This window comes from Odocoileus virginianus, chromosome 31 (assembly GCF_023699985.2).
Source record: "Odocoileus virginianus isolate 20LAN1187 ecotype Illinois chromosome 31, Ovbor_1.2, whole genome shotgun sequence".
NCBI lineage: Eukaryota > Metazoa > Chordata > Mammalia > Artiodactyla > Cervidae > Odocoileus > Odocoileus virginianus.
The window spans coordinates 34,314,138-34,326,224 of record NC_069704.1 but is presented as its reverse complement, the minus strand read 5'-3'; the positions used below and the strand labels follow the sequence as shown (position 1 = coordinate 34,326,224).

At 43.0% G+C, this 12,087-nt stretch overlaps 1 long non-coding RNA gene across 2 annotated transcripts in view; it reads left to right on the top strand.

The window, feature by feature from the left end:
* The first annotated feature begins 2,193 nt into the window (after nt 1-2,193).
* Nucleotides 2,194-12,087, top strand: part of LOC139032449 (uncharacterized) — a 118,932-nt gene continuing 109,038 nt past the window's right edge. For both annotated transcript variants that reach the window (XR_011484997.1, XR_011484996.1), the window contains exon 1: nt 2,194-2,439. This is a non-coding gene — a long non-coding RNA (uncharacterized lncRNA). The remainder of the gene's footprint in view (nt 2,440-12,087) is intronic.

Below are 12,087 nucleotides of genomic sequence, written 5' to 3'. Positions count from 1 at the left end.
CTACACATGTACACCCATGGCTGATTCATGTCAATGTATGGCAAAAACCACAACAATATTGCAAAGTATTTAGCCTCCAATTAAAATAAATAAATTAAAAAATAAAAAACAAACAAGAAAAGATCTACTAAGTCTTACACAGCTCTACAGTACAGTTCGGTCAGCTCTTAGACTGAAAATTCTCTCGCGCTGCTTCTTTAACGGGGTTTCCCAGGTTGGCGCTGTTGTAGCCAAGCACCCCGGGAAATAAACTCACTCAGAGGGACAGCGCAGATATTGGAGTGCAGTTTATTACACTGGCGGGTCCAAGGCAGAGTTTCTTCTTTAGCCAGGCACCCTGACTGTTTTTTGCGTCTGCCTTTTATACCTAGTGTGTATGTGACCAAGCCCACATTCCCAACTTTCTCAAGTCTGCTCTGGAAAATGTTAGAAGGAGATACAATTAAGTTAGTCATGTTTCACATTCTGAAGGTCAGCTAGCCATGCAGTGCAGCCCACATTACTAGGCACCATTAAGATTATAGAAGGTATTCGATAACACAGTGAGTTATCATATCCTTCTTCTCCAGGGAGTCTAGGTATGAGGTCAGGCTGGTCTGGTGTTTATCCTTCTGGTGGGCCTGCTCCATCATTGGTATGTTATCTCCATGGTTACCAGATATGTAGTCCAGAGTTCATTAAAAGTGCAAGATGGAGTTAGTTCAGTCTGGGCGATCTGCTTCTTCCCTTCTTCAGCACTAGTGGTAAAGAACCCTCCTGCCAATGCAGGAGACGTAAAAGACGCAGGTTTGATCTCTGGATTGGGAAGATTCCCTGAAGGAGAGCATGGTAACCCACTCCAGTATTCTTACCTGGAGAATCCCATGGACAGAGGAACCTGGCAGGCTACAGTCCATAGGGTCGCAAAGAGTTGGACACGACTGAAGCAACTTAGCACGCATGCTCACTTCTTTAATGAAGAATGGATGGTTCCCTACACAGAGACCGTGAGATGGTCATCTGTGATGTCTGGCCCTGAAAAGTCTGAACAAAATGGATCCACTCCATCTCTGAAAGTATCTAGTTAATTTTTCAAAAGATTGCCAATGTTTACACTTAGCTATTGAAAATGTTACTATGTGACAAAACAAGAATAGTCAAACCTTATCTTCACATCTCCATGTTTATGAGATGACCCTGCAGTAATAGACATTTCCCAGTATCCTCCACAGCTGGTCATTCTGAAAGTCATTTATTCTACATATCAACAGGATTTCAGAGGTGCCTAGATTTTCACTTAGCCTCCAGTCATCTTGAATTGCCAAATGCCCCAAGGAAGCGCCATGACTCAGCAGTCCTCAATGGATGACCAAAAAGAAAAGCTTACCGGACCTGGGGTGTTGGACCATGCTCCTTATAGCACCTTTTTAAAGTATACCCAGGTCCTTCCAGAAGATGCGGCCCTCTCCTAAAGAAAGCTGGTTAGAGTAAGCCGGGGCTCCTTGATTAGAATAACGAGGAACTTCTGAGGGCCTAGCTCAGTCCAGATGCTTCTGAGAACACAGTCTCTGCATTCCCTCCTGGGGCCCTTAAGAGCCTGACCTCCTCCATCGGGTTCAGCAGAGGCAGCAGTCCTTGGCAAGAAGGGCAGGACTGGAGAGTAAAGAAGGAACTGGAAGCCCATGGTCTGGGAATCACCTCGGTGTTTCCCGAGGTTGCTAGACAAAAACCAGACACCTGAGTGTTCTGGTGCATGTACACGGGAGGGCTGTGCAAAGAAAGGCAAGTCTCTAAGGCAAGTCGAAATTATGAATTCCTTCATCTGGGGGCGGGGGAGGAGGGTCAGGCTATCCCAAGCGTTTGAATCTGAATGTGAGATGTTACATAAAAGTACTAGGAAGACACGTCGCACGAATTCAGCGACCCCCCAACCCCATCCCGGCAAAAACAAAACTCCTACATCTTATTTTAAATAAAAAATGGGCACAAGAAATACTCAATAATAGTAATAAAGTTACTTCTTAGCTTGACTGTCCTGGACTAGAATTTCCCTTCTCGGGTCGGGGCGGTGGACGCTGGGTCAGAGAGATGCCACCTTACACCGCGCGAGGGAAGCGGCACGTGGTGCAGCCCGGGTCGCCATGGAAACCACGTTGGCTGGGCTGACCCGGGGCAGACCCGGGCTGGTGGGTGGGGTTCCGCAGTGGCTGCTGGGGAGACGCTAGAGCGGCGGCTGGGGGCTGCGAGAAAGGCCACAAGAAAGACTGCGGATTCGGGGTTCCCAGGACCCACAGCCCGGGACCCGGGAAGGGTAACAGAAAGTCGCTTCCCAGCCCACAATCTCCAAATCTGCCAGATGATCCGAACCACGTGGTTAGACATCAGAACTCCAGGTACTCACTCCTGCTGGCTCGCTAAATCAGTGTCCGCGGTGAGGACCCAGAATCTGCATTTAACCAGGTGCTTTATAGCGTCGGGAGCGTTGGGAGACGAGGGGTTCTCCTGTTCTGTTTTCTCTGCGGGCCGCGGTGATAGTAAAAGGATCAGCACCTCAGTTTCCTCCATAGCGGTTCTCAAGGAGGGGCATTTCTGCGAGCTGGACAGGGAAACCCGGTTCAGTTTCTTGAACTAAAGTGTAACTGATTGGAAGCGTCGCTGCAATTTTTGGGTTTCCCACTTGGGGGCAGCCTCGTCCTTCGTTCCTGTTCATTTGGCGAAGGGTGGCCCTCCGTGTCTAGTCCAGTTAGTTCCTGCTGCAGTCTCCGTAATACAAGGTCTTTTAAGAAAGCGAATCTTGGGTGCAGAGAGACATGTCTCCTTAGGAGGAGTGGGACAGTAGCTGAACCTAGAGCTCTAAATGTAAGACTCTCTTAGCTCCAATTCCTGGTTCACACTTAGGGTTCAGAACAATGAATCTGTGTTTGTGAAGAAATAATGTTTTTGTTGAGAATAACGTATGTGCACCAGAAAACAGATTTCTCAGCCCTCTGGACCTTATCCTTTATCGGACAATGGGATGGGACCTCCATCTTGATTTGGACAGTCCCAGCCGTGGCTGGGCTTCAGAGTTAGGTCTGGACCTTGGGGAACCATGAGCCTCATTTGCCCACTTTTAGGAGGCAGCATGGTGGTGAAATGGGAGAGGGACACAGCGGCTTCACTTGTGGGGAATTCCCATAGTGTAGTCCTCCCTGACAGTAAAAATGGAACCTACCAAATTTGCACAGTCTTCCTTAGAAATCTAGATTCTATTGAGCTGAGCTCAATAGAATGGGTTAACCTATGGGTCTCTACTGCCTTATGCATTTATATACCATACTTTCTTACAATAACCTATGTTTATAGGTCTGATTTCTGTGTTATTGCATATATACCACGTGCTCCTCTTATAGCATGCTCAGTCACTTCAGTCGTCTCCCACTCTTTGCAACCCCATGGACTGTAGACGACCCTGCCAGGCTCCTCTGTCCATGGGATTTCCCAGGCAAGAACACTGGAGTGGGTTGCTATTTCCTCCTCCAGGGGATCTTCCGCACCCAGGGATTGAACCTGAGACCGCTGTGTCTCCTGCATTGGCAGTGGATTGTTTACCACCAGCCACCTGGGAATGTTGTGTTATTGCATGCATGGCATATAACATCACATCCAAGCTCACATAGGCTGGAAGTGATAGGGCTGAAACTAAGCAGGATCCTCCAGGGCCTTCCCAGGAAGAGATGCCCTGTGTCCCTGCATCTTTTTTGTAGAAGAGCTTTAGGCATTTAGACATTCCCTGAATTCCAAAGAGCAATTTAATCAGAGTAGTGAGAAAATACAAAAACAAACAGTCAAGCAAGACAGAATAATAATAGTTCAGCCATAAAACAAAGGACCTTTAGTTCCTCCTCAAGCGCTATAGTTAATATCCTGGGCCATATCATTAAGTTTATTTTGCAGATGCTTAAAACCCCCACCGGCTGGAAGAAGTCAACTGCATGCTGATCACTAGCACAGAAAGCCCAGACTGATTGGAACCAGCAGGTTGATGATTATGATTCCTGAAATCACCCCGTTAACTTCCCCATCCACCAGTCAGAGAATTGTGCTTGAGCTAATGAAAGATCCTGTGATCCTCTCCCTCACACCGTTTTTTAAAAACCTACCCTGAAAGGCATCAGGGGGTTTGGGTCTTTTGAGCATGAGCTGCCTGTTCTTGATTGGCCCCATCTTGGGTGCCTTGCAGTAAACACTATACTTTCCTTCCCCAGAACCCAGTTGTTGCATGTCATATGTTGTATATATGTTGTATGTTGGCGTTGTTGTATGTTGGGTGAATGGACCCAAGTTTGGTTTGGTAATGGAGCCAGATCTTCCTTAGCACGAGATAGAACCGAGGCCCAGCACCAGGGCAAATGGCAGGGATTGAGAAGAACAACTGGTTTCATTTTCATGGTCACCTGAGTAATATAATGTTTTCAAAGTGAGAGTAGGGGGCAGTCAGCTTTCAAACCATGAGCAGAAGAAAGTCCCCACTGTTGGCTTTTAAGTGAGAGCAGGAGGTAATCCTTCTTCAGAAGATACATGGCTAGGAAAAATTTGGAAGTTCATTAAAACAGGGTCAAAGCAAGTGACTCATTGACTGACAGAATTTGCATAGAGCCAGAGCAGAGAGCCAAGTTTGATTTTGAATTTCATGGTTTCCTTAAGTGGGAGAAAGTAATGCTATTAGTAAGGCTTGGCAACACCAGGGTTTCTTATTTCTTATTAATTTTTTAAAATTAAAAATTTTAAAAAAATTTGTTTTGGTGGAGAGATAATAAGTCTTGGATAGGAAGAAGCTGAAGGACCTGTGGATACTTAAGTGAACCAAAAACAGGTGTGTTGGGGCTGTGTTCTGGATTATACGAATTTGTATTATAGGTGCTACTTAACACATTATCGGGGACTTCCCTGGTGGCTCAGATGGTCAAGAATCCACCTGCAATGCAGGAGACCTGGGTTTGATCCCTGAGTCGGGAAGATCCCCTGGAGAAGGGGATACCCACTCCAGTATTCTTGCCAGGGAAATCTCATGGACAGAGGAGTCTGGAGGGCTCCAGTCCATGGGGTCGCAAAGGGTCAGACACAACTGAGCAGCTAACACATAACATGTTACTGACTGGAGGACTTTTGCAGAAACTAATGTCTGTGGCTGGCGATTTGTAATGCAAGTGAATATTGAAACACCCTGGTCGATAATGTTAGGGTAACAAGAGACATATTCATTCATCTCTGGTCAGTAAGTTGTTAAAATCATTAACACAGATAGGGTCAGCTGCTGCAGAGTGCCGGGGTCCAGCCCCAGCAGGATCCAGGGGAACCCTCAGGATGAACGGCGTCGGCGAGAGAGAGACACATAGGACCGGCCTTGATAGGGCCAAGTCTGCTGGGGGAGGGAGAGAGAGAGAGAAAGAAAGAGACCAGACCAGGAATGTGCAGCAGAGTCTGGCAGTTGCTTTATTTTTGACCGTAGCCTTTATACCCTAAGTTGGTACATTTCTAAGGGGCAGATAAGCACACAGACTTAGTTTAACATTACATCAGCTTGTCCTTCACGAAACCAGGTGTACTGTGTATATTTTTGTTTATGAGTCTTTTCCCATAGATATTTTGTACATTATCTTCTGGCCTTGAGCTTAGCAGAAAACAGAAAAGTGGCAGTCTCATGATACAGCAGGTTGCAACATAATAGAAATACAATCTTGTTAACATAAAAGTCAGTCTTTTTGCAGAAATTCTCAGCTAAATTTATCTAAAAAGTTTAACACACAAAGACTGTGGCTTTGGTGAGGCAGCCCCTGTTTAGCACTCTTGGTTAAAATTAACAATTATCTTATTGTTTTTATACTAGGGCTAAACTCTTATTTTACTATATCTTTAACTATATTAACAATAGTTTCCACTGCACAACCTCAGCACATTAACATCAATCAAACGTTGATATAATAACCACTTTTGAAACAATATTTTTTGTATTCTCTAATAGGGCTTCCTCACCCTCCAAAGGGCTCTGTGCCTATTAGGGCCTTTTTTATGGTTAATCTCTATGTATAATATCTTTTGGCTTTCAGGCCTGTTGACAATTTATGGCTTGCACCTGGTGCAACTTTAAGCAACTTCAGTAGCCGACCCTGTCTTATATGTGGTTGATCTATTTTCTTTCTATTAGGTGTCATCTCCAAGGGAACTAGATAGGATTACATTTTTTATAGAACAGAAATGCAAAGGATTGCAAAAACAGCAGATATGACACAAAACAGGCTCTTAGTCTAAAAGTTAATTACCTGCAAGAAATTGCCATCTAATCTCTATCTAAACTATTTTCTATTAGGCACATTTGTGGCTATAATATTTGTGGAGCTTTTCTCACCCCGCGAAGGGGCCTATGCTTAATAGTTTCTTTTCTTAGCGTACTGTACTTAGGATGTTTAGAACAATCATGAGCATTTTGTGCAATGAGAGCACACATTTATCAAACAAGCCAGAATGCCAGCAAAAGGGTTTGAATTGAAGCATTTCCTTCATCCCTGGCCCCTTCATAGGGTACCAGCATCCAGGAGATTTATTAATTAGCTTTTAAGTTGGTCTTTATTCAGTGAAAGAGAAGCAGGAGAGATCTCCGCAGGCAACACAAGAATCCGCAGCAGGGCAAACAAGACCAACAGCAGAAAAGAGGGGAGGATACAGGGTGGGGTAGAGGCCGAGGCCAACCTGGAGGGTCCCTTATCCTAGACGGCCTTGCCTGTCAGGTATTTTCCTCATGACCTCGTCATGGATGGGGTCCCGGACAGCCTTGCCTGCCCGGTATTTTCTTCATGACCTCGTCACGGGCGGGACCTCCCATAATGGCTCCCGACAGCAGAGAAACCAGTTTTGTGACTAAAGAGGACAGACATTTCAGGATATCCGAGGACAAAAATATTTTGAAGGTGACAGAGATGGTTCTTTGAAATCTTTCTGGGTTTCCTATCCTTCTGCTGTGCTCCACACAGACACAAAGCAATAGCTATTTTATCTGAAAAATAGAGAACGGAGATAGCAGAGCACAGAGGGATTTCTTCATGCTAAGACTCAATTTCCCAAAAGCATTATGAATTTTTGGATGCCCAAGAAACTTCTCTCTCACGTTTTAGGCCTCCATCAAAGAAAGGCTGAATCTCTAGAGTGGATTAATCAAAAGTTAAAAATGATAATAGAAAAGTCTGTGGGTTAAGCCTGCTCTTAAATGTTAGTACGTTTAATTATGTGTGCTCCTGCCGGGAGCACATGGAAGGCTCATTTAAGCACAACAAAGATGCTGTCTGGAGCTTAGGAGGCTGTGAAGTCAGGTGGTGTGGAGTTCCTGCTGGAGCGCTTCTCCTCCTGTTGACAGGCACACCCAGAGTGTCTTCAGTCTGCAGAACTGGCCCAGGGTTAGACTCAAAGCACAGATGTCCTGAGAGAGGCAGAGAGAGTTTCCCGGCAGTTCGTGTCACGGTGTGAAACCAAGGAAGAAGTACAAGTGAAATGTGAGCATCAAAGATGCGAAGCTGAGCAAGGCTCACATACTCAGCTGCTGAAAGAAAAGGGCCTGGGGCCTGTTGCTTTCACGCATGGTCACAGTAATTAAATAGCAGGTGTCAGAAAATATCTGACGGCTCTCAGGCTTGAAAAAGTGTTTGCTAGCAAGCAGTAGACAGTCTTCAAAAAAGTTCATTCCCAAAGTTGTTTGTATGTCCGTGAAGATGTTTTCACTCTCAGAACAGGTCCTCCAAACCTGTTTACCCCTGTAGACATTCATTTATTCTGTGGTCACCAACAGATATTTAGTAAGCACCTCCTGTATGCCCACAGAGTGTGAAACATAGAGTAGTGAAGAAGCAGACAGAAATTCTAGCTACCATGGCTTAGATGCTAGTGGGAGGAAACAGACCATAAATACAAAGTAAGAAATAAGAGAAGCATGTTATGTTTTAGACAGGGATAATTGCAAAAGAGAAGTAACACGGTTGGGGGAACGGGGTATAGGCATGTAGTTAGGGTAGACCTCACTGAAAAGGGGACATTCAAGCAAAGACTTCAAGAGGTGCAGAAGTTAAGTGTGCTGGTGTTGGAGGCTTGAATCCAGGGCTGTGGGGAAACGAGTGCAAAGGCCCTGAGGTGGAAGCATAATGGTGTATTTGAAGAACAGAAAGGAGGCAGTGTGACTGGTGGGGGCTGCTGGGCCGGAGAGTGCTGGGGGATGAGGTCAGAAGAGCAGTCAGAGCAGTGGCTCTGGGAGTCTTGTGTTCCTTTGACTTTTTCTCTGAGACATGAACTTGTTGGAGCATTTTGGGAAGAATGGTGTGGTCTGACTTTATAAAATATTGAGATACAATTCATTTACTATTCAGTTCAGTTCAGTCCCTTAGTTGTGTCTGACTTTTTGTGACCCCATGAACCGCAGCACGCCAGGCCTCCCTGTCCATCACCAACTCCCAGAGTCCACCCAAACCCATGTACATCGAGTCAGTGATGCCATCCAACCATCTCATCTTCTGTTGTCCCCTTCTCCTCCTGCCATCAATCTTTCCCAGCATCAGGGTCTTTTCAAAATAGTCAGCTCTTTGCATCAGGTGGCCTAAGTATTGGAGTTTCAGCTTCAGCATCAGTCTTTCCAATGAACACCCAGGACTGATCTCCTTTAGGATGGACTGGTTGGATCTCCTTGCAGTCCAAGGGACTCTCAAGAGTTTTCTCCAACACTGCAATTCAAAAGCATCAATGCTTCGGTGCTCAACTTTCTTAAATTCACCCATTTGCAGTATGCAATTCAGTGCTTTTTAATCTATTCAGAGTTGTGCAGCCATCGGCATCACATAATTCCAGAACATTGTCATTATCCCCAATCAAACTCTGTAACCATTAGCAGTCACTCCCCACCATTCTCCCATCCCCCAAGTCCCTGGAAATGACTAACCTACTTTCTGTCTCTTTGAAAGTTTGGGGGCATCTCATGAAATGGAGTCACACAACATGATAGCCTTTTGTATGTGGTTTTTCTTTCATGTTGTAATACACATCGGTGTAACAGATCTGGTTCTTAGACTCTTTAATAAAATCAATGGAAATTGATAAGAGGCCAGAGGAGAAATTTAGGCAAGGCTTTACTGGGACTCCTGCTGCAGCAGGAGGAAACAAAACAAGTAACAGTTTCCTTTGTTCACTGCCTGAGTGGAGGCGAGTTGTTGCCTTAAGTGGGATGAGGGTAGGGGCAGGATGGGTGACTTAGGCCCCTTATCTGGTGGTACTATGTGCAGCGGACATAGAAGTTGGGTTTTTGGTCTTTTTGTATCTTGTTCATAATTTTCCCCAACTGTGCATACATGTAGTTATTTTTAGTCCTTATCTGGATCTTTGATCCATATTGACTTAATTTTTAAAATTTGGCATGAGGAATAGGTTCAACATCATTATTTTCTGTGTGGCCATGCAGTTATCCTTTTGTTGAAATGGCTTTTCTTGCTGCGTTGAATTGTCTTGGTACCCTTATCAAAAATCAGTTGTCCTAAATGTACGGGTTTATCTCTGGAGTCTCAGTTATATTTTTCAATCAACCTTTCTATCTTTGTATTCTGTTTCTCCAGGAGATGTTTGTTGTCCAGGTACAAGCCCTCATAGCAAAGGGTCCCAGGTCCCACATGTCTCATCAGTACCTCATTTTTTCCATAGCTGAGTGATACAGCATTCTGTGCATATACCACATTTTATTTATCCATTAATTCACTGATGAACATTTGGGGGCAGTTTTCACTTTTTGTGCTATTATGGCTAATGTCACAAACATTCATGTTCAATTTTTTTTCATATAAACATATGTTTTCAATTTTCTTGGTTTTATACCTAGGAGTGGAATTGCTGGGTTGTATGGTAATTCAGTGTTTAACTTTTTAAGGAACTCCAAAACTGTTTTTCACAGCAGCTGTGCTTCAGCAATTCATGAGCTTCAATTTCTCCATATCCTTGCCATCTTTTTTATTTTTTTAGCTATCCTAGCAGGTATGAAATGGTATTTCATTGAGCTTTTTGATTTGCATTTTCCTAAAGACTAATGATGTGAAGCATCTTTTCATGTGCTTAGTAGACATTTGTATGTCTTCTTTGGAGAAATATCTATTCATATCTGTTACTCATTTAAAATATTTTTGTTTGTTTTTACTGAGTTGTAAATTTCTTTATATATTTTAGATACTAGACTCTTGACAGATGCATGATTTAAAAATATTTTCTCTCATTCTCTGGGTTGTTTTTACACTTTCTTTATAGAGTCCTTTGAAGCACAAAAGTGTTTAATTTTGATGAGTTCCAATTTATCCATTTTAGAAATTCTATTGATAGTGCTTTGTGTCATATTTTAAAACCATTAAAGATCACCAAATTTTATGCTATGTTTTCTTTTAAATTTTATAGTTTTGGTTCTTACATTTAGGTCTTTGATCCATTTTGAATTAAATTTTTAATTTGGTGTGAGGAATAGGTACAATGTCATTATTTTCTGCATGGATGTCCTGTTGTCCTTTTGTTGAAAAAGCTTTTTCTGCTTTGAATTGTCTTGTACCCTTGTCAAACATAAGTTGTCCATAAACATATGGGTTTATTTTTGGAATCTCAGTTTTATTTCATGGATTAACCTGTCTTCCCTTATACCAGTACTATAGTGCCTTGATTACTGTAGCTCTGTATTAATTTTTGAAGTCTAGAGGTGTGAGTCCTTTAAATTTCTTCTTCTTTTTTGAGATTGCTTTGGCTATTCTGGGTGCCTTTATTTTCATATGAAATTTTAGGACCTACTTTACAAGTTCTGCAAAACGAGCAGCTAGGATTTTGATGAAGACTGCCTTGAATCTGGATATCGATTTGGGGAGTATTGCTATCTTAATAATACTGAATCTTCTCATTGGTGAACATGGGATGTATTTCCATTTATTTAGGTCTTCTTTAATTTCTTTCAATGATATTTTGTTGTTACAGTGTACAGATCTTGCACTTATTTTGTTTTTTTTAAAATTAATTTATTTTAATTGGAGGCTGATTACTTTACAGTATTGTAGTGGTTTTTGCCATACACTGACATGAATCACCCATGGGTGTACATGTGTTCCCCATCCTGAACCCCCTCCCACCTTCCTCCCCATCGCATCCCTCAGGATCATCCCAGTACACCAGCCCTGAACACCCTGTCTCATGCATTGAATCTGGACTGGTGATCTATTTCACATATGATAATATACATGTTTCAATGCCATTCTCTCAAATCATTCCACACTCACCTTCTCACACAGAGTCCAAAAATCTGTTCTTTACATCTGTGTGTCTTTTGCTGTCTCACATATAGGGTCATCATTACCATCTTTATAAATTCCATATATATGCGTTAATATACTCTATTGGTGTTTTTCTTTCTGACTTACTTCACTCTGTATAATAGGCTCCAGTTTCATTCACCTCATTAGAACTGATTCAAACGTGTTGTTTTTAATGGCTGAGTAATATTCCAAGGTGTGTATGTACCACAGCTTTCTTATCCATTCATCTGCTGATGGACATCTAGGTTGCTTCCATGTCCTGGCTATTGTTAACAGTGTTGTGATGAACATTGGGGTACATGTGTCTCTTTCAATTCTGGTTTCCTCGGTGTGTATGCCCAGGAGTGGGATTGCTGGGTCATATGGGAGTTCTGTTTCCAGTTTTTTAAGGCATCTCCATAGTGTTCTCCTGTGGAGAACTGTACTAGTTCAGGCTGTACTAGTTTGCATTCCCACCAACAGTGTAAGAGGGTTCCCTTTTCTCCACACCCTCTCCAGCATTTATTGCTTGTAGACTTCTGGATAGCAGCCCTTTTGACTGGCATGTAATGGTACCTCATTGTGGTTTTGATTTGCATTTCTCTGATAATGAGTGATGTTGAGCATCTTTTCATGTGTTTGTTAGCCATCTGTATGTCTTCTTTGGAGAAATGTCTGTTTAGTTCTTTGGCCCATTTTTTTGATTGGGTTGTTTATTTTTCTGGAATTGAGCTGCCTGAGCTGCTTGTATATTTTTGAGATTAATCCTTTGTCTGTTTCTTCATTT